Source organism: Microtus pennsylvanicus, chromosome 10 (assembly GCF_037038515.1).
Source record: "Microtus pennsylvanicus isolate mMicPen1 chromosome 10, mMicPen1.hap1, whole genome shotgun sequence".
Classification (NCBI taxonomy): Eukaryota; Metazoa; Chordata; class Mammalia; order Rodentia; family Cricetidae; genus Microtus; species Microtus pennsylvanicus.
The window spans coordinates 19,370,502-19,393,474 of record NC_134588.1 but is presented as its reverse complement, the minus strand read 5'-3'; the positions used below and the strand labels follow the sequence as shown (position 1 = coordinate 19,393,474).

General features: G+C 40.4%; 1 protein-coding gene across 1 annotated transcript in view; it reads left to right on the top strand.

Moving 5' to 3' along the window:
• Dpp10 (dipeptidyl peptidase like 10) overlaps positions 1-22,973 on the top strand; it is a 1,483,954-nt gene that overhangs the window by 426,443 nt on the left and 1,034,538 nt on the right. The gene's annotated exons all lie outside the window — the stretch shown is intronic.

Below are 22,973 nucleotides of genomic sequence, written 5' to 3'. Positions count from 1 at the left end.
TAAAGAGATAAGCTGTAAGAGTCCTTGTTCTAACACGTCTTTTATCCCAGCACTCGGGAGGCATAGGCAGGTGGATCTCTGTGAGTTCGAGGTTAGCCTAATCTACAAGAGCTAGTTCCAGGACAGGCTCAAAAAGACTCAGAGAATCCCTGTCTTGAAAAACAAATCAAACCAAACAAACAAACAGAATCCTTGTTCTAGGGCCTGAGGAGATGACTCTGCAGTTAGGAATGTTTGCTACTTTTGCAACATCCTTCAACTACATCTCCAGGGGATCTGACGCCCTCTTCTGGTCTTTATATGCACCAGCACTTGCATGCACCAACAACACTCATATGCTCTATTGAATATAAAATAAATCTTTTGAAAAAGAACACTGCTCTTCTAGAGATGACAGTCCTCCTTAATTTCTATTTACCCCAATAATACTCAAGCTTGTGTTTGGAGCACCGTTCTGGCTTACAAGGGCATGTTTCCAGCGGCTCCTAGAGATAGATCCTGTACCTTCTAGGGTAGAAGGATAACAAATTCAGAAGCTCTGCTCTGCTCCAGTGATCTTCAGGAGGCAAGAGGAAGAAAGGTGTCTACCCAGATTGGGAAGCATGCCAAAACCAAACCAAGGCTTGCAGTGTACTGCAGCGGAGTGTCATGTTTAAAGGTGGCAAATACACACACTATGCGTAAGCTTCCTACTTTCCAGATTCTCCAAAGGAATATTTTAGAACACGATTGAGAATTGGTAAAAGACCAAATGTAAAAAAAAAAAAAAAAAAAAAAAACCAAAACCACAATGTAGATACTTTTAAACAGGGAAACGTCTCATTATAAGTTTGTTTCTAAAGAGACATCCCCCAGCTTTGAACTCTCATCTGGGTCCCAGTAACTTAATATAACAGACTCAAACTGGCAGACACAGGTGTTGCCAATGCTCAGTTTTGTCCCATCTTTTCCATACATGATCAAAATGTACTCAACAACACCCCTTCTCTCTCACCCTTCCTCATTTTCTCTTAGCCACAAGAATAGCTCGGGTGATCTTTCCTTTTCATATTCTTTTTTTAAAAATTACATTTTTATTTTTACGTTTATTTGTGCACATATACATGTGCACATGCATGTGGAGTGTGTGTGTGCTCAGTGAGGTCAGAGACAACTTGTGAGCTTTGGTTCTTTCCTTTCAGAATGTGGGTCCCAGGTAGTCAGACTTGGAAATAAACACATTTGCCTCCTGAGTTGTCTTACCTACTGTTAGGAATTTTTCCTAATGCGAGCTCTCTGCCGAAGCAAAAATCCCAATCAAGCCAAATCACAACAATCCAAATTAAAAGATATCCAGGTTTAATGGGATTCCTGCACTCTCGTGTGGCCCCGAGGGGGAACCGGGAGGCCCCTAATGCGACCACCAGGAGAAAGGAAAAGAGGCCACAAGGAAACTTTCCAGGGAAGCAGTTTAAATAGACTGAGGGTGTGGTCAAGATTTTGGTGGGCTCGTCTTGACCCTCCTCCGGGGAGGGGTCAAAACTTGGCGGGCACAGGTACTGGGCCTCCAAAGATAGAGACCAGAGACCTAGGCTTACATTCGGGACTGTTTGTATAAAAGGTAACAAGCTTGGTCTCTTCCTGTCTTAGCCTATTTAGGGTTAGGACTGAAGGCAATGCACTGCCTTACACGCTGTCTTGCTATTTTTGTAGCTGTGGAGATAGTCACTAGCTCGTTGTGTACTTATGTGTGAGTGTGCATATGTGTCTATAAGGTTTGGAGACAGAAATGATGCCCTACAACTGAACATGCTTGCTACACTTTTGCTGGGGTGTCTCTGGGTTTCTGGCTTGGGGGTATTTAATTGATTTTAGAGAGTGCTAAAAATCTGCTTTGTAAAGCTTTATTCCTCCACTCAAATTATTTTAATTCATTACCTTCTTCCTATGATAGTTTAATTGAGTGCGGGATATAAAGCTAATTTATTTCACATTTTTGCTTTTAATAGATTTTAGTTTCTTTATTGAAAAAGTAATTACCAAATTCAGGTACAATAACTGGAAATGACTTTTTCAAATAACACATATTATCATGTCATGATCAGCAAAAAATACTATATTGTACTTCAACTATGGATTTCTGGAAATAAGATTAAAATTGTTAAAATTGTTCATTGGTTATTTGTCCTTTTTAGTTATTAATTTTTAAATGACACATTTGCTCATGTTTATTGAAGGAAAACTATAAACTTTGGAGAAATGAAAGTAAATCTAATTTTAACACAGTAATGGACATTATTAATCCGAGGTGGAATGTCTTCCACGTGTGTTTTAATGTTTGTAAATATACATAAACTTACAGTTTAATTGTAGGCTGATATTCTATCACTTTCTGTTGTTTGCTTCTCTTTAATTATCAAAACTGAACTGTACAAAAGTGACTATTTTTAAGTCATGGACAATCAAAATCTTTGGCTATTTCAATATGCTTCAAAGTAGTAACAGAGAGTTCCATGAAACATTTGCATTTAACACTTAATGTATTTAGAAATGCCATCACCCATTCTTATGCTTATATAAAATGGATATATTGATTATATTTGTGTAATAATTCCTTTACTCAACTTTTATCAAAAGGTCATAAATTGATATTACATTAAAAATCTCTTTAGGATGAATACTCAGTAGTAAGATTAGTATCCATGAAAAACAGTTTTTTGTCTCTTGTGAGAGTGTGTTTGTATGTGTGTGACTATGTGTATGTATGTGAGTGTATGTGTGAGTGTTTTTGAGAGTGTATTTGTATGTGTATGTATATATGTGTGTGCACATGTGTATGTGTGTATGTGTGAGTGTGGCAGGGGCAGAGGCTGGCACTAAGAATTCTCCTCTGTCAATCTCTACCTGAATTTTTAGGAGAGAATCTCTCCCTGAAACTGGAGTTCATCAAACCAGCGAGACTGAGGAATGAGTCAAGGCACCCCAGGGCTCCTCTAGTTCCCTCCTGCCCAGCACTGAGATGATGAGCGTCTGCCACCAGATCTGGACTTTTAGTTTGTTCTCAGGCCAATCTTAGTCTTCATGCTTTCATACCAGGTTGTTTGCCATCGTTGCCACCTTCTCAGTTTCTAGCCATAGCAGCTAACGAATGTAAATAAATTTCCAGAAATTCTCTGAAACTTATTTATATATGTGTTTTCTTAGTTCCCTCATCAATACTAAGTATTATTTGTTTAGTTTTAAATACTCTTGTGGATAGAAAACTTACTTTTACCTACACATCCTTGACTTACCAATTAAGAGGACAATGCCGTTTTGTCATGATGTCACAGGCCCTTTACAGAGACTGTCATGCGCCTAAGCACTTCATTCGAGAAGCTAAGGTCTCTGAGCAGCACTGTCCTTGAGGCTAAGGGAATGCAGTAAGAAGGTGGCACAGGGACAGCGAGATAAACCGCTGTTGAGAGAGGGGATTCACCACTTCATCTTTGGAAAAACAGCACTCGTTTTAGCTGGCCTGAGATTAGCCTGCCTATCCCAGGCCTGTCTTTGAAGGCCCCTGGGACCATCTTGAGAACAGAATATTCTGATAGAGATACACAGCCATCAGGTTTAAGATTTATTAAATCATGGGAAGGAGAGACGTCTCGAAGGATAAGAGCATTTGCTGCTCTTCCAGGAGACCCTGCTTCACTTCCCAGATCCTATGCTGGGTGCCTCTCAGTTGCCTTTAAGTCTAGTTCTAGATGACATGAAAGCCTTTTTTAGTTAAACCTGATTTATGGACTAGTTGGAATAGAACCCACACAATGTGTGCAAGGTAAGTACTGTACCAGTTGAGCTACCCGCCCCCATCTCCAAAGGATGTCCTTGACATCAGTAAATGAGAGAGCACAGGCCAAGTGCCAAACATGGTGCTTGCGACCTCAAAAAATTCACTTGTGTTATTACTTATGTTGATATGACTGCAGTCACCTTTTTTTTTTTAAGTGATAGGATCAAAATAAATTGTACAAAGGCTGGAGATGTGACTCAGTGGCTCAGTGGTTAAGAATGCTTGCTGCTCTTCCAGAGGACTTGAGTTCAGGTTCCAGCTCCCATGTCAGGTGACTCACAACTGCCTGTTCCTCCAGCTGTATGTGGATCTGACACCCTCTCTGGCCTCTGCACTCACACATGCTCATGCATACACTTACATTTAAGATGTTTAGACTCATTTACGAAAATTAGAAACTGCACATCAGAGAACAGTGCTGTACTGATTAGGGTGTGGTATTGACCATATAAAGCCACCATAATTATGAAAAAAAAAAACTGTGAAGAAGTTGCCACTTTTTAAGAGCTCAGCAATAGAAGATCCACATCAGCAGTTAGTGGATATGCTTGCAATTAAAGCCAGGGAATGGGATTCCTGATGAGTCAGCTTCTGCAAATTGAAGGAATAATAAATACCACAGAAAGGAACGTGGTTACTGCTTCAAAGATGCCTAGAAACAAACATCTAATTTTCATGTTATGCTTGTTTAATTAGGTAATTTACTGTAACATATATTTATCAGACAAAAGTATAGATCAAACGAGGCTCTTTCCCTCCTCATATCACTTTATGAGTATTAATTTCTACAGCACAAAGGACTTGCTGATTCTCCCTGCACAATAGGAGTGATTGAAAGTTACAGACAAAAGACGGAAGCATGAATGTAGAATATAAGAAAGGGAAAGGGGATTTTTAACTGGAGAGGAGTTTGAAAAGTGGAGGCAAGATAATCCTGTTCCTAGGACAGCAGTGCAGCGGGTCCTGACATCAAGGAAATTCAAATTCCTTTGTGGGCTCATGCTAAACACCAAAGCCATTTTGCACATGTGCCGCAACTCTTCGGGAGGCCTCTGATCCAGAATAAAGAATGCAGGGTCAGGAATGAATCTCAAAGATGGTGGAGAAATTCATTCCCTCACGCTGTCCTGTTGTGTTCCAGGCACTGGCTGTAGAGGCAGGTCATGAGATGTCCATGACTTTGCCCAAGTTAGCTGACTGCATAGTCGTATTGTCTGGCTTTTCAGGGGAAGAGGTGAACACACATCTATTCAACCTAGATAAGGTGCGAGTGGCAGACCAAGGGATGATTCCACCAAGCCTATTTTAATGAAGCAGTGTTGTGGGAGTTATTTCGAGAGGGTGGGTGACTCAAAGGCAGCTGCATAGCAGAACAGCCCAACCAGCAAGAATCACTCATGAAAGCTGCAGCCCTGCAGCCCCTTGGAGGCAGCTGTGCTGCTCAACTGTTACTACTTACATAAATTTGAGGAGGGCTTTCTGCGTTTTGTATGTTTGAGGAATTTTCTAAAACTTTGATCTTTGTTGTTGTTTGTTTTCTTTTTTAGTTTACTTATTCAATTAATTAATTTATTTTTGTTAAATTTGTTTATTTACTTTCCCCTCCCTCCTCTCCTCCCATTCTCCTCAACCCACTTCTCCTCTGCTTCTGCTCAGAAAGAGGCAGACATCTCATGGATATCAACAAAGGATGGCATATCAAGTTGTCATAAGACTAAGCACCTCTCCTTGTATTAAGGCTGGGAAAGGCAATCCAGTGTGAGGAATTGTAGGTGGAGGCTGTTCTTTTCTTCTGGCTGCACAGACCCGAGGCTGCTCATACATTCCTGGCCACCCAGACTGGGAATAATCACACAGACTGTATTAATTAAAACACTGCTTGGCCAACCACTTAAGCATATTGCTAGATAGCTTTTACATCTTAAATTAACCCATTTCTATTCTTTTATATGTTACCATAAAGCTCATGGTTTACCAGCAAGGTTCTGACTGGTGGTTCGCGTCTTTCTTGTCCCGTGGCTATATGATTTCTCTCTGACTCTGCCTACTCTCTCCTGCTCTATCTGCTTGGAATTCCCTCTTTGTCATATTCTGTGCTGCAATAAGCCCAAACCAGCTTCTTTATTAACCAATGGTATTCCCAGCATACAGAGGGGGATCAAAGCATTAGGGACAGCCCCTGTTTCCACTGTTAGAAGTGCCACTAGTAGATCAAGTTGTCACATGAATGTAGAGAGGCGAGGTCAGTCCCATGTAGACTTCCTGGTTATTGAGTCAGGCTCTGTGAGTTCCTATGAGCCAGGTTAGTTGTTTCTGTGGATTTTCCTGTGATGTCCTTGACCCCACTGACTTTTACAATCCTCCCTCCCTTTGTTTAACAGGATTCCCCTAGCTTGACCTAATGTGTGTCTATGGGTCTCTATATCTGCTTCCATCAGTTACTGAATGAAAGCTACCAATCTGATCACAGGAAAGGGCCAGCTCAGTCTACACATGCATTATTGCTAGGAGTCCTAGCTGGAGTCCTTCTTGCAGATTCATGGTTGTTTCTCTTGAACCAGGTTTCTACCTGACCCAGAAAGGTTCTCTATCCTCCCCCAACCTCTTTCCAGTCATCTCCTTCAGTCCTCTTTCCCTCCATCCACTCCTCAACCTGATCCCTCAAGAACTTGTGAGTGTAGTTCTAACGGCACTCCTTCTATGAAAGAAGTTCAGTAGTAGTTCCCAGACTGCTGGGCAAAGGAGTGGCCATGTACAGCACTGGGTTAGCTTTAAATTCCCAAATGCTGCTCTTATCTCTGGGTGGCGTGGTTGTAGGGGCTGAGAAAAAATGGACAAAGAGGAAGTAAGCACTGTTTGGTACCTATAACCTTTCATTCTTAAGCAACTCTGAGTTTAACTTTTTATTTGGATTTCTAAGTGACATTCGATGATTATTTTACTTATTCTATCCAAGAATCCGGAAGAACTAGGTCTCCAATTTCTTTGAGGAAAGTGAATGACTTCAGATTACAGAATAGTCAGTTTAGTCACACACACACACACACACACACACACACACACACACACACACACGTGTGAGGGGAGGAGGATGAGTGAAGACACATGCATATACACCACAGTGCACATGTGGAGGTCAAAGGGCAATCTTGGGTAGGTTTCTGTTCTTTCTTCCCATATTGATTGAAACACGGTCTCTCTTTTCCTCACTGTGTACTCTAGGCTAGCTAGCCTGTGAACTGGTAGAAATTCTCCTGTCTCTGGTCCATAGTGAGATTACGAACATGTACTACTAAATCTAGCATCTAGACTTACCTGGCTTTGAAAAAGTCACATTTTGATCTTCATGCTTGCTTTGCAAGAACATTATATACTGATCCATCTCTCCAACCACACTTGAGTTTCATACCAGAAAATAGAGAAAAAATGAATGGAGAATGTTCCAGTGGAGGGTGTTTCAAACACATACAAAACATTTCTATAGACAGTGATGGTGGGGTAGAAATGGATAGAAAGTTCCAGTGGAGGGTGTTTCACAACACTTATACAACATTTCTTTAGACAGTGAGGGGGAGTCCTGGGATAAAATGCAAATGATAAAAATGTTGCAAAGCAATTCTCATCATAGAACACTAAACATCAGGGTATTCTAGAACAGTTTTTTAGATACTAAACTCAAATTTCCCTTTTCAACACCCATTTGATAGCATCCTGATAAGGAAATTGACAGTTGTGAGTTAACATGACCTATTTTTTTTTGCCTTTTGCTTTTCTTCTCAGCTTTTGGTTTTGATCATAAGTTATGAAAGAGAAACTAATATTAACAAAAAATGCCATAAATAAATGCACCTTGATCTGATCATTAGAATGTACTCACCAAGGGCACTATTTGCACTTGTGACTAGAGACTACACAAAGGCCCGGGATAGGTCATAATTGGAGAAAATGAAGTCATTATGATTATTTGATTATTGCTCCTTTGAATAAATCATATCTTTCTGAAGTATTCCTGCTTTGAAGAGAAACAGGCTCCGTTTGATTAATATTTATCCAGATATTTTTATAAGATTTCTCCTTAGTACACAAAAGCAGAAACCCCCTAAAATTAGAAATGTGTAGAAATGTTGATCACAAAGTGTTACTGTAACAAGCATGAGTCTGTCTGACTAGCATGCAATAAAAGGGTGAAGTCGTTGATGTCTAATGTGCTCTGGGACATACCATTTCATGTAGGTTTGTCCCACCTGACTGCTGCAAGAGCTGCATGCATTCTCAGTGACCACCATGGGGGAAGGACTCTTAGAAACCATGTCAAACCATGTTTCTTCCATTTGTTCTTTTGATTTCTGTTTGACTTTTAGTTTGTCCCACAAGCATCACTCTATTGGAATCTTCCTTCCCTGCTTAGAGGTAAGAAAGTGACATGGACCCTTTAAGAGACATAAATCAGTTGCCTGTCCTTAGGTCACTGTAATGTGTCTGAAAGCATTGTAAGTCCAGTAGAGCATGGCCTGGGGACCTGGAGTATTGGGCACAATCACCAGATATCTATCTGGAAAAGGCTGTATGGGATTGTCAGAGGACATTTTCCTGAAATGGAACAAGCTCTCTCTAGGGTTGTCATGGAAGCTAGCCAACCAGTGTGCTGACATTGGTATTGTCTCCCAGAGCCTGTCTTTATGTTGTTCATCAGGTCTGCCTTGCTGTCTCCTACCCAAGCATCTTTGTTTCTCATCCTGGTTCCTGACTCCACTGTTTCAACTCCAGCACTTCCTTTTAATCCTACTATCCATTCCCCTGTAGCAGATGTCAGCACAAATAGTTTTCACAATGAGCTCCTCTTCTATGACTGCCTACTGTGAGCTAGCTCAGGCCTTAGAATCTTGGACTTTAAGCCTTTAAACCACATGCTGAATATATTCCTTTCTTCATTAAGTAGACCACCCTGGGCACTTCATTATAGTAATGAAAACAGATGAATGCATTTCTCAGCCTTTCATTGTAAAGAATCACACCCGTGAGTTCAGTCATGCTGGATCCTGTGAGACATACTGTAAACCACTGCTAATAAGACTTGAATATTGCATGTGTGTTTGCATACTCTCTTAAGGAACAACCATGAATCGATTTTCCATTCTGTCTCTAACCATGTTCTGATGGCTGCAGATACACAACATTCAAAAGAGAAACCTCTCAGCTAAAACAAAAGATCTCAAACATTTGTTATAGCAATACGCTGAATGTCTTGGGCACAAATTATTTTCTTTGGTACTATAGAGATTGCAAATCAAATTAGCAACTTTATAAAAACAATCCTAAAGTATGTTTGTAACCGATTCAGGTATAGAATGCATTGATGCAGGTTTACACAGCCAGAGCATGAGAATAATTCCATACTTTATTCCTTAGTGCTCAATTACTTGGACCAGAGTCTACAAATTTGACTAGATTGTTTTGCTACTGTTTTTCAGCCTTCTTATAAGTTGAGAGCAAACATAATATAATCTGACTTTTTGTTCTGATGTTGTTCATTCGAATGTCTTTTAGAAAAAAACATATTTCAAAATTGTCTGATAATTTAAAAACTTATGTTGCATATGTTTCTTGAGGGTTGGTGCATGTGCATGCCACAGTGCATATGTGAAGGTTAGCAGACAACTCCTTCTAACATTTCGGTCTTCGGGGACTGAACACTGGTCATGGTTGACACTCTTGATGGCAAGCACTTTTACTTACTAAGCCCTATAATCTACTCTCAGTTGATAATTTTGTAATATTTCTATTGACCTGAAATCACTGTAATCCTTCCAAAACTGGGCTTTCATGTGTCATTTTACTTTTCAGTTTTTCTAGAAGATGAGACTTTTGCCCAAGGCTTTGTCTGACTTCTCCATCACCTGTAATGTTAGTCTCTGTCTGTAACTTTGGTCCAGTCCCAAGCCTTCATCAGGACATAATGCTCTGATTTTCCCTTAGTTCTGTCACAGACATGGTTTTGAACAGGAGCCACCAACATCTGGCTTTAATGAAAGAAGAGGTGAAAGTTCACCCCTGTTCTCATACAGATTTCATAGAAAGCCCAGGTTTAGAGGAGGTGAGAGGGCCATGTCCCATTGTTCATGCTTGTTTATTTCTACCTTGATCCAAAAATAATTTTCTGATATGACAAGGGAGGGCAGCGGGTAAAAGAGACATCTATGGAGTTTCGGTACAAAGAAAAGCATTTAGTTTTTAGACATTTGTCAAAATGATTTGAAAAAGGTCTGGATCCAAAGGAAAGGGCCAGAGCATCTTTATCAACAAGAGGATATTCTGACTTCTGTATTCATCATTCTCAAACAAAAGTTTGTGATTTGGGGCCTTAACTTTCCTTGCAAAGAATCCAATGTCACTGTGGACAGGAACCAGGGGAGCATGTTAGAGGAGGACTCGCAGGTCAAACAACGTCTTGCTGGGTTCCATTTTTAAGTACAGTTTTGGTCTCAAGTCAAAATTATAGGTTTTTAAGAGGATTCATTTGTCACTTTTTTGTGCATGTTCATGTGGCTGAGTGTGTGCTATGTCACATGACTACAGCACCCATTCATGCAAGGCAAGGGAGCCTGAGTACCAAGAACTGGAGATCCAGGGAGTTGTCAGCCACCTAACACAAGTGCAGGCACCCAAACTCTGGTCCTCAGCAAAAACAGCAAGTGCTCTACCGGAGATGTCCTCTCTCCAGCCCCCAGGGACAGTTTTTAATTATGCTTGTATTGACAGCATTGAACACAGTTTGCCTGGGAATGATAAGTAGGAAGGATGACAAGCAAAGCAGAATACTGAAGCTCTAATTTCCTGCTGGAGACATCTATCACTACGGCCATGACCAGTAGTCGTGGTGATGCAGGGACCTGAGAAGGAGATCAAGGACAGAGTCACAGGACTGTGGCTCACATCGGGAGTGAACCATTTTTCCTTTTCCCATTGCTGTTTACATATTGTTTGCTAACTACTGAAGACAGCCTGTAGGACCTGCTTGATCTAACCAAATCTTTACCCCCTTAGATGTCTTTCTTTTGTACCTCTTCAACCTTGTGGCCTCATTTTACCCTGAAGGACATTCCTTCTAGGCTTTTCCCCCAGACTTCTTTGTAAAGAGGCATTGATGGAAAGTATTTCTGTCTTTGGTGCAGTTTGAGGGTCTTCCCCCCTCAGTTTCCCTGAAACATTTTGGGACACATTCAGAGACCTCTTAGTTGTCCAGTTAAGATGACAACCAAGGTTAACCAACCTTCCTGTGAGCATCTTGCTCCTTGCACTGAGGAGAAATATGTCATCTCTTTACTGTAAATAACTGATCCTGGTGCAGAGATTTACTTATGACTATTTTTATATAAAAATTTGACAAAACTGCCTTCAGTGAGGACACTTAGCCAGAAAAAAAACAATACCACTTTCAATGTTTTATTTTTTTCATTTCCTTTTTATTTTTTTAAATTATTATAATTATTATAATTATTATTATTATTATTATTATTATTATTGGTTTTTTGGAGACAGGTTTTCTCTGTGGCTTTGGAGCCTGTCCTGGAACTAGCTCTGTAGACCAGGCTGGTCTCGAACTCACAGAGATCCGCCTGCCTCTGGTTCCCGAGTGCTGGGATTAAAGGCGTGAGCCACCATCACCCGGCACTTTCAATGTTCTAATAATTAGCCAGTTTCTCTGAAAAATTACCTTCTGAAAATTAGTAGACCCCCACCTCCTTGCAGAAGCTGCTGTGGAGGTAGAGATGCCCAGAGGTTTAGCTAGCTGTATCATAGACCTCTATTAAGGGAGCTACATAACTAAACATTTCATATATCTGGATATTTAAAACACTGAGAAACAAAGGCAAGTCAAGGTCAGTTTATAAGCCCAACATTTCCAAAAAATAATAAATCAGCTTTAATGTTTAAAACATCCAGGGCTTCCTAAGTCTCTTAGGTAATTTTGACTCTCCACATTAGTTAAGACCAGGGTTTCTAAACTTTGTACCTCCTTTAATAGAGGCTCTAAGGGAAACACACAAACAAATTGTATATAAATTTGTTTTCCAATGTTTAGTGGCAAGACTCCAATTAGTTCTAATTATTTTTCAAGGCTGTTGATGCATTATCAAGGATTTAGGGACTTCTTCTTGTACTTTGGGGTTATCGTGGTTCAATGTTAGCTTTTCCATTTACTTCTAGGTGATTGTTTAGAAGTTATTAAAATATTGTGATCTCTCAGACTATTTTTCTTTAATATCAGTCAACCATGCTAAGTAATATTAGAACATTAAAAAGTACATCTGTGCCAAAGAATAAGGAAACAGCCAATAAAAAAAAAACACAGCCAGGCAACAGTATTTCATAGGAGATCATTTGGAAAATTTCTCGGAATAATTACCTGGAATATAAAGAGCAACAAAATAGAAAAACAGAAGAGAACATTGAAATCCAGAGAACAGAAGGAACACACCCAAGGTCATTTACAAAATACGCTTTGGGATATATTTAATAGAGGAGAAGAAAAAATACCACCATGATAATGGTATGAAATAAATTGCAGAGGCTACAAAAACTAGAAAGACATTCAATGTTCACAGGTTAGGGGATTAGTCTTGCTTAAATGATTGTATTGCTCCAAAGCAACCACAGTCTCGGCATAATCTTCATCAAAACATCAATAATTTTCTTCAAAGAATTAGGAAAAAGAAATCAGGAATTTTGTATGGAATTCTTTAAAAAGCCGTGAACAACCAAAATGATCTTTAATAAAAACAACAAGTCAAGAAGCCTTGTTCTGACTTGAAGGTATACTACAAAACTGCATTCATCTAATCTGTATGACATCCACATTAAAAAAAAAAAGACAAGTAGACTAAGGAAAAGAATAGGTCACCTGGAGGTAAAACTCCACATTCACAGCCCACTGAGTAGATTAAAGTGCTGAGAAAACAGACTGGAGTAAAGGCAGTATGATGATTAACATTGCCAAGTTGACAGGATCTAGAGTTGCCTAACACATATGCCTCTGGGGCTCTGAGGGAGTTTCTAGATTAGATTAGTTGAGGTAGGAAGATTCACCTTAAGCATAGGAAACATAATTCCATTTATTGGGGTCCTGGATTTAATAAAAAAAAATAGGAAGGGTATTAAACACAAGCATTTGACATGCTTCCTGGTTGTGTGTGTGTGACTCTTGTTGCCGTGTCTTTCTAATCATAATGGACTTTACACAACAACTGCGAGCTACTATTGGGTCTTCCTTCTTTAAGTTACTCTTTGTCAGGTATTTTGTTATAGTGATGAGCAAAGAAACTAATACAGAAAACAATAAAACTTACTGGGGAAATTGAACATCCAAATGCAGAAGAGTCCAAGTAATTTTCTATCCTTTATCAGTTTTAAATATCAACTTAAAGTTGATTTAAGACTTGAACCTAAGAAGAGAAATATTATATTATTGGAAGAAAGCTTAAGAAAATGCTTCAATATATTACAACGCACAAAATAATGCAAACAAAATCCTAAAATAATAGATGCCTAGAGTAAAAAAAATTTCATACAGTTATTTTTAAAAAATATATAAATTTATGTAGCAAAGAAAGCAATCAACAGAGTGAGGACATGACCTGCTAGACAGGAGAGAGTATCTCTGGCCAGAAGAAAGTGTCAGATCCCCTGGAACTGGGATTATGGGTGTTTGTGAGCCATCATGTGGGTGTTGTTGCGAATTAAACCAAAGTCCTCTGGAAGAACAAACAGTGCTCTTTACTGCTGAGCCATTCTTCCAGCCCCTACAAATTCAGCTTTTTAAAACCCAGCCGGCAGTGAAAGAAAGATAAAAAAGAGAAAGAGAAGATGAAGGGAAGGACAGGAGGGAGCGAGAGCAAGGAAAGCAGGTATACATGCGTATAATTAAGGTGTATGTCATACAATGGCTCATATGAAAGCTAGAAAGAATCATTTCCATCCCCATTTTGTACCTGTGCTGTGAATAAAACCTGGCAATTGCCAGATGCTACATGTTATGTAATCGCATTGACATCAAAGCCAATAACTCATGAAGCTGAAATACAATGTTGGTAGGTGGGGGCTGGGCTGGACCTACTTTCATTTGGGATATTTACAGAATCATAGAGAATTTGCACAAGAAAACTACTGGAATTATTACAAAGTCCTGCCTGCCGTTCTGGGTGCTGGCTACATGGGTGTGTCCTTTTGTGAAATTTCATCTCCCCAAAACTTAGGATTTTGCTTGTGTCCATCTCTATATTCTATACTTGAAATGGTAGCATTTATATCGAGGAATAAACACCACAGGGAAACGAGAGGTTGGGGGTCATAGCTGTCATCTACTTTGAAAGTCATTGTGTCTACAACAATCACATTCTTTCTAAAGCCAACCCTTTCCAGGCTATATGTAACATATTTACATAGCATGTACAGGTCATTTTCCAAAACGGAATTAGATGAAGGAGCTGGGGCAAAGACTTAGTGGGTGAAATATTTGCCATGCCAGCACGAGTACCTGAGTCCGGATTCCTATCATTCATGTAAAAACTGAACACAGTGGCACGCATCTGTAACCTCAAAGCTGATGAAGAGGGACAGGCCAATGCTTGTAGTTTTCTGGCTAGCCAGCCTAAATGAATGATTCTCGGGGTCAGTGAGAAAACCTCTGTCAAAGAATGGAGTAGAGAATGATTGGAGAAGATACCCAACGTCAACCTCTGGCCTCCATGTCTGCATGCATGGGTGTTACAACCTCTTCACTAGACACACAGAAAGAAACCAGAAGTGACAGCCGAGTGACTGTGATCAATGGGTCATACCATCGTGATCCAGGTTTGAAAGCACATGTTGCTTACCTTAAGAAAATAGCAAAGGACATGGCTTTGGCCAGACATACCCACAGACAACGAAGACAGAGTTCCCATCACTCTGTGCTAAGTCTATTTTTATGAGTCCATCTACATTCTCCCTTGAACTTCAGCCATACTTTTCCTCTTTCTTTTACACTGAAAGAAATAAGAGAAAAGGCATCGCTCCCCTCTGAGCAATTCCATTAGAGAGCTGGGCCCTCATTTTTATAATGCAATCTGGCGTTATCTACGTTTTGTCTATAACCAGTGGCAGGCAAGCAGAAGATATTGCTGTTGCCCAGGGAGAAATCTTGAAGCAGTTTTTGACTCAAAGGCACTACTCACTTAGAATGGTTTCTCTCAAGAGAAATACCTATCAAGTAGCTTTAAAATAAATTGGAAAGGGAAGTGGCGGGGGGAGGCAGAAGAACGAGTGAAGAGTCAGCAAATGAGCAGGTTTCCATTTGAAATTTAAATTGGCAGCTGGCAATATTTGAATCGCTCTGCATTTAATATAATTTGAATGGGGCAGATGATAGTCGTGCATTTTGAGGAGGAAACGCCAAACCTTGACTATGAGCCTCTGTCATTCCGCACAGCTCAATTTGACACACTTTCCTCCAGTACGCTTTGAAGAAAATGAGCTCTGGGTGTTTTACTTGTTTATTCCTTGAGAACACAATGCAAAACTGGTGTGAGTACAAGATTCAAGCATGTGATAGCTGGCTATGAACTATTCAGTGGAACTGCTTACACGGGAAAACTGGTCAACACCTTCAATGTCTGATTAGCTGGAAGGGAAACATCTCTAATGTGGAAACGGACACCCAAGTCCAGAAGAGAGCCATTCGCAGCAAAGTTACCTCAATAGTTAAGGAAGTCAGTAGTAGTATGTAGGGAAAAATCAATTATCAAGAGAAATATGTAAATCACCTGCGGTGATTCTGAGGAAATCATTTCTTTGCATCAGAACACTGATATTTCATACTTATTTCAGTCAGCTTTCCGGATGCAGACACATCTCAGAGAAAATAGAACAGGCACCTTCCATACTAGGAATATTAGGGAATAGCCGGCAAAAGGATGAGAGTAAGAGTCTCATGAGGAAGGCAGAAACAGGCATATGAAGACCCTCAGTACTCGCGATTACACACATGGCTTATCATCACACAATGGAAGGGGCAGTTAATAGGTGCTGCACTTCTAGAGGGAATAAAATTTGTGCACCCATTTTCCACACTTTATCCTCCAAACACAGGAAGACAGGAAAAGTGTCTGTTCTTATTCCAGTTTCTTTGTCTGTGTGTGTGGTGGGGAAGAGGTGGGTGGAATGCACATATATATGTCCAGGCATGTAGACACCAGAGAAACCTCAAGATTTAGTCTTCAGGAACCATTCATTTTTACTTTGGAGACAGTGTCTCTCCCTGAACTGGATGTAGCTCACTAAGTAGGCTAGGCTCTGCAGCCAATGAGTCCCAGGCATCCGCCGGTCTCAACCTCGTCTGTATTGCAAAAGTGCCCCACTATCCTTCACTGGTTATGTGTATGCTAGAGATCAAATTCAGATTCTCATGCTCACAAGGTATAACCTTTACCCACTGAGCTCTTTCTTCTTATTCCAAGTCTAGGGAGGAGGAGGAACGACAGGTGGTCAGAGCAGACCCACCTGGCCTTCAGCATATCACCATGGAGTGAAGAGAAGCATGAACTAGCAATCTTTGTTTTTGAGGCGTGAAGTCTGAATTCGCCTCCAACCTCTCTGAGGTTCTGATTGTTAATGGATGAAGTTGTGGAGATCACACCTGCACTATAGAGATTAGTTGTAAATTGCAAATAATATGATATATAGAGATAGGCTGCAATATATTCCTGGCATATCTAGCCCCAAGTCTCTGTCTTCATCAGAATGAAGGAAAACAGAGAAAGTTGGGATGCTTTGTTTAACTTGCTACAAAGAACAGTCTCAGAAACATTCCAGTTACGTAACATCTCGTGGCTTCTCTATTTTTCTGTCATTGTCTCACAGTACTAGATGCTTGTAGAATAAGGAAAACAGTTGAACTATCTTGGACAGGAACCCTTGCCTCTGTGGATCTTGCTCACCAACTTCCAAATTGCATTGTTGTGTGAGCAGAGATCTTTAAACTTGACTTCAAATATTTCCACCTCACTCAGGGTCTTTAACTCCACACACTAAGAGAGAGTGAGGAATAAAAAATTAAAGATGTCCCATAATTGGCTCAAAGTTTTCTGTATTCTCAGGTATGGTTATGTGTTTGTGTGTCTGTCACGTGCGCGCAGGTAACCTCAACGGCCAGAAGAGGGAAATGGATCCATGGAGTAAGCGTTACAGGCAGCCAATGCATAGTTGCTGGAGACAAAACTCAGGTCCGGAGGAGCAGTAAACTCTCTTGAGCACTAAACCATCATTCCCACCTCCAGCCTTCCTCATTTCCCATTTCAGGTGTCAACCCAGAAAAGACAGATAATTTAAGTAACTCAAAAAAAAAAGTTAAGTTACTGTGTATCATATATATCAAACTTGTAGTTGGGAATATATTCAAGTAACAGGTTACAGAATGGGCTACTTTCATAGCTGTGAACAATTTAAAAGGAGAGGTCATGTATAAATATAGGTAATAATAAGGGATGAAAGCATTTAAACTTTTAAAATATTTAAATGTGGCTTGATTGCATCCCCCAAACAACTTCTTCTGCCCCGTCATGTGTGTCACTAAATATAGCCCTACACCCTGCTAGATCAGAGCTGGATCCACAAAGCAGGTAATTATCCTCTTGTGATGAAAATAAAACCTATAAATATCACCTCATTAGTAGGATTGTGTCCTCTCTATTACCTGCTCTCTTCATGATCTAGAATAGTCCACAGAACATTTAGGCATCTAATAGCCAGAATAGCAATCTCACAGCTGGGCTCCTGGCAGGAGTGTTGTGGATCAAAATTAAATGTGACTGGACCTAAGTTTTAGATTGATGGGCTCTGAGGAGAAATAAATGAAATGAAGAAAACCTGGAATTGAAGAATTTGAAAGTTGTTTCAGTATGTGTTTGTGTGTGTATGTGTGTTGCCTGTGTGTGTGTGTGTGTGTGTGTGTGTGTGTGTGTGTGTGTGTGTGTGTGTGTGGCTTGTGTTTGCACATATGTGGAAGTCAGAGGAAAAAAAATCAGGATTTGGTACTGTTTTCTTTTTATTTCTTGTTTGAGACAGTCTCTGGGTGTGTAAGGTGTGTGTGTGTGTGTGTGTGTCCTCCAGTCTCCAGAGCTCTCATGTCTCTGCCTCTTACCTCCCAGATGAGTGTGCTACATGTCTTCTGGAACTTGAACTCACACCCTCTGCTCACAGGACAATTGCATTATTCACTGAACCATCTCCTCAGCCCTCAGTTCTGACATATGTACATTTTCACATCTGCATTCCTTTTCTGAGTCAAATAATAAAATTTCCGAATCTTCCTCGCCACTGCAGATGCTGCAGGTCAACCGTATGATTCAGTTCTTTTTCTCTCCCTGCGCATTAAGTTGTTGTGTTCTCAGAAAGAAATTAAGGAGAGCTGTCAGATTCTTTGCATTTTTATTCTAACTAGATACTATTATCAAATAAATGATAATATCATAATTCAATCACTCTACTCTTGTTCAATTGTTCCAAATATGACCACTTCAACCCCAATGTTCTAACTGTGGTAGTGACCCCCCCCTGCCGTGTGTGCAGGGAGAAAGTCAGAGAGTCAGTATCTTCTGCTACCATCTCCCTACCTTATTTTCCAGATATGATCTATTGGCTTACCAGTGTTCTCCAGCCTCCTCATATCGCTGCTTCTCCAGTGCCTGGATCACAGGAGAGTTCTGCAACACTGGATTTTTTTAATGTGGGTTCTGGGAATTTGAACTCAGATCTTCGTAGTTTAAGAGCAAGGATATTTTTAGCTGAGTCTCCTTGTGAGACCCTAGAAGGCAACTCTTAGCACCAAGGTGTTATGTCCGTTCAATATATTAACTCATCTGGGGACTCAAAAGCACTGTTCCTGAGGCCTCAACATGCCACAGCCTTTTCTTCTTACTCCGTGTGATTCTTGGGAGTTGCTCTTTGCTGAACCACTCAAGTGCAACAAATGCACCAGGAGCACTTGCCAGTGTTGAGAGCTCCCTGTAGCTGACCTCCTTATCTAGTTGGCTTCAGTCATTTGTGCCAGAAGCAGACCCTTGTCCAGACACGGAGGAAATCTGTAAGAAGGAGTTCCATTTCCTACTCTGAACCTCCTCTCATGGGCCATTTATTACTTGACAAGTTATCATACCTAAAATTTGTTTGGTTGAAACCTGAAATGGTTACATCTTTACCTCCCTTAAGATGTTCAACAGTGGTATGTGGGTGGGGAGGCTCCATTTACTGAGTCACTGGCCAAAGTAGGCAGATTATCTCCTTTCTCAAAGTCTGATGTTTCTTATCCCAAAGAATCTGTTTAATGGATGATGAAATGAGTGGCCTGGGAATGTCTCTTTTGTTGAAAACATGTTGGCTATTGCTGGAGACTTGGGAAAAGGTGCAGGGAGCATGGTCTCACCACGTGTCCAAAGTGAGAGAAAAGGCTGGCCCTAACTGCTGTTTCAAAGGGAGCTCAAGTCCAGACTAAGTGATCACCACTAATATCTCTCATCCTACCCAGCTTTCCTAGCCTCGTGGTCACGCGTATACATACAGCACAAATGGCAAGCCACAGACAATTTTACAAAATAGAGAGGATATAAACTAAGTGGGAAGTGGAGGGGGAGGAGTGAATCTGGGAAGAGCTGGGGAGGTGTGGGGTTGACTATGATCAAAACACATTGTGTGCATGCATGAAACTCTTTAAAAACAATAAAAGTATATTTAAAAAGAAATGGTAATAGCTTCAAGTAATGCATATGCTAATTACTCTGATTAGAACATTACCTAGTGTATTCATGAATCAGGACACCACACTCTACTTAATATGCATAATTAACATGTGTCAGTCAAAATAGATTTATTTATTCGATTTAAGGAAGACGAAGGTCCTATTGTCAGCATTCTGTGTGTTTTCCACCACTTCCCCAAGCCTATATGTGCTCCTAGCTATCTCTTCTTTGGAGCACATCTTCAAGAAATTTTAAATCAATGTTTCTTACTTTAAATATGCATGATTATTGATTCCGGTCACCTGCTGTGGGATAGAACTTCAAACTTATTTTTCTGTCTACGTCACAGCTTTTACTGTTTGAACAATGATTCCCCATAGCTTTCTTTCTGTCCTCGACCCTGAAGCCTTTTCCTCCACAATGCACTTCTCCGAAATCACTCCCAGATCACTCCCACAAGTAACAGCAGGCCGCCTTTGTGTCTGCGCCTGCTATTTCACCACACACAATGTCCTGAAGCTGTAATCAGCTTGTTGCAAATGATACTTTCTTTCACTTTGGAAGCCAAACATTGCCATCCTGAGTACATGCAAGACAATTTTCTTGTCCTCTCATTTGCTAATGGACAGCTAAGTTCTCTGCTCTTATGAGTGTTGTGATTATCATGGGAGTGACCCAACCCTTTAATACACACATACCAGAGAGGGTTCTGAATCACTGAAAAATCCGGCCAACAGTTTTGGTGTGTGTATAATTTTATGTACTCCATTGTGCGCATATGCATTGGAGGTCAGGGAATAATCTCTGGTGTCATTCCTCGGGTAATGTTCACCTTCTCTTCCCTTAAGATGGGCCTCTCACCGGGAATTCACAAAGTAGGGTAAACTGGCCAGTAAGCCATGGATGGACCTGCTTGTTTCCACATTATAAGCAAGAGGCACCACTTAAGGTATTTTTTTTTAAAAAAATATGTATTCTGGAGATCAAACTCAAGTCCTCAAGCTTGGTAAACACATTACTAAATAAGTTATAATCCCTCTCCTTGTCATCAAATTTTTAATGGCTTAGAGGTTAAGAGCCTGCTCTTCCAATGGTTCTGAGTTCAATTCCCAGCAACCACATGGTGGCTCACAACCATCTGTAATGATGAGGTCTGGTGCCCTCTTCTGGCTTGCAGGCATACAGACAGAATATTGTATACATAATAAATAAATAAATTTATAAAAAAATTTTAATATTATGTATTTACTAACCCAGAGCCCATACCAAGAAAACAATGTACATGATACTAATATGGAATGCTGGTTAGTGTTAAAAGGTATGATAATGAAATAATAATCCAAACAATTGCTCAATTTAAAATGCCTCTTTTAGATTCTTCTTTCTCTAGTGAGTTCCCAATCATTTCCTCCCTGCAGTCATTTTTTTTTGTTTCCAAAATCTAGAATTACCTTTTTTTAAATGATGAAACACAAACTTTACAAAGAAAAACTACATTTAGCAGATATAGACTAGATGACAGATTATATTAAGGTCCTATTCAGTACTTGTTCAAGTTTTTGTATTAAAGCTACACTTGTTAGTGAAGATGAGAAAAGAATTCAAATACTATAGGTAACAAGGAGCACAGAGGTAATTATCCCCATTGAAAGTCCTGTCCAAGATATAGTCTTTAGCTTGAATTTTGTGTTAATCAATATTTTGTATGGCTTTATATGTGTCTACAGATAATATAAATGTTCTAACTTCTCTAATTTATGTGTTTTGACCATATAGTTTAGAGTCGGCAGTTTTAGTATGAGTTTAAAGACACTGCTGTCTAAGTTTGTGGTTTTGTTAACATTATCCTCTCAGGAGCCTGTTCCTATATGACACATCACCCCTGGCGACCCTTTAAAAAGGCATGAAAAGAACAACTGTTTAATGTTATCATGGAGTCCCAGGGCTGGGCTGGGAATACAAACAATCATAGCTTGGAGACAAGCCTCTGCCACATGATTCCTTGGGTCTCTATGGGAAAAGCTCAAGTGGGTGGGATGAGGATCATCTGGAGGCTCCCCCCCCCCGTGTGTGTGTGTGTGTGTGTGTGTGTGTGTGTGTGTGTGTATGTGTGTGTGTGTGTGTGTGTGTGTGTGTGTGTCTATGCATGTCTGCTCTGCATGTGTGTAAGTAAAGAAACTCTGTTCTCACTTGCGTGGTAAGCATTTTAACCACCAGGCTACGTCTCAAGCTCCTGGTCCACTTCTTCAAGCTGTTCTGGTTGCTGACTGCATGGAGTATGGTGAACAGTGCTCCTATAAGCACCGTCTCTTTGCACCCCAGCCTGTGTTGTTATGTGTTTCAGTATGAAATGAACAGGAGAGGTTGGAGAAATGGTTCAGCAGTTAAGGACACTTGCTGCTCTTGCAGAAGACCAAGGTTTGTCCCCCAACACCTCATCTGTAGCTCACAACCAAGCACCTGCAATTCCAGCTCCAGGGGACCTCACTTCCTCTTCTGGCCTCCATGGGCACTGCATTCATATGTTCATACCCACTCATAGACACATAAATAAAAATAAATCTTAATAAATGAGAGAAATTGCCATAAGTGCAGATTGGCTAAGTACCCAGCTTCTCTTGGTACTACCAATGTGCTTACCAAAGTGGATGTACTCATCTGCCTGGCCAAGATGCATAAAACTGGGAGCATCCTTGTCAAAACAGAGTGCTTGTTTTCAAATGCCATCCTTTTGTTTAAAACCCTACAGAGCTTCCATCAGCCCTTGAGATAAAAAGAAAACATTTTCCGTAACCTGCCAGGCCTATCTGACCCGGTGCCTGCACTTCTCTATGGCCTTATGATCAGTTTGCTATAAAGCTCTAGCCCCACAGGCCTCCTTTCTAGATCTTAAACAAGACAAATTCATTCTTTACCGACAACCACTGCACCTGCTGTTTCTTCTGCTAGGAATGCCTGCTTCCCTCATGTTAAAGATCTATTCCTGGGGGAGGATTCTTTTGATCAGGAGTCTAAACTGCATCTCACTGCTCAACCCTGGTTTGTCCCTTTCCCACTGTTCTGTCTCTGTTCTTTAGCCAAGACCTCACAGAATCAACTCATAAACTTCCTTCTTTTTAGAAAACCTAATTTGTGTGCATGTGTGTTTGTGTGTGTATTGATGCACACATGTGTGTTTGTGTGTTTGTGTATGTGCAGGGCAGAGGTTAACCTTGGTTGTTAGTTCTCAGGCACTATCTTCATCTATTCTTTTGGGACAGAGTCTCTCACTGTTCTTCAACTCATGGATGCACCAGTGAGTCCAGGAATCTGAGTGTCTCTGCTTTCCCAGACTGTGATTACAAGCACTTTCCACTGTGCTGGCTTCTATAAAGTGTGCTCTGGGGGCT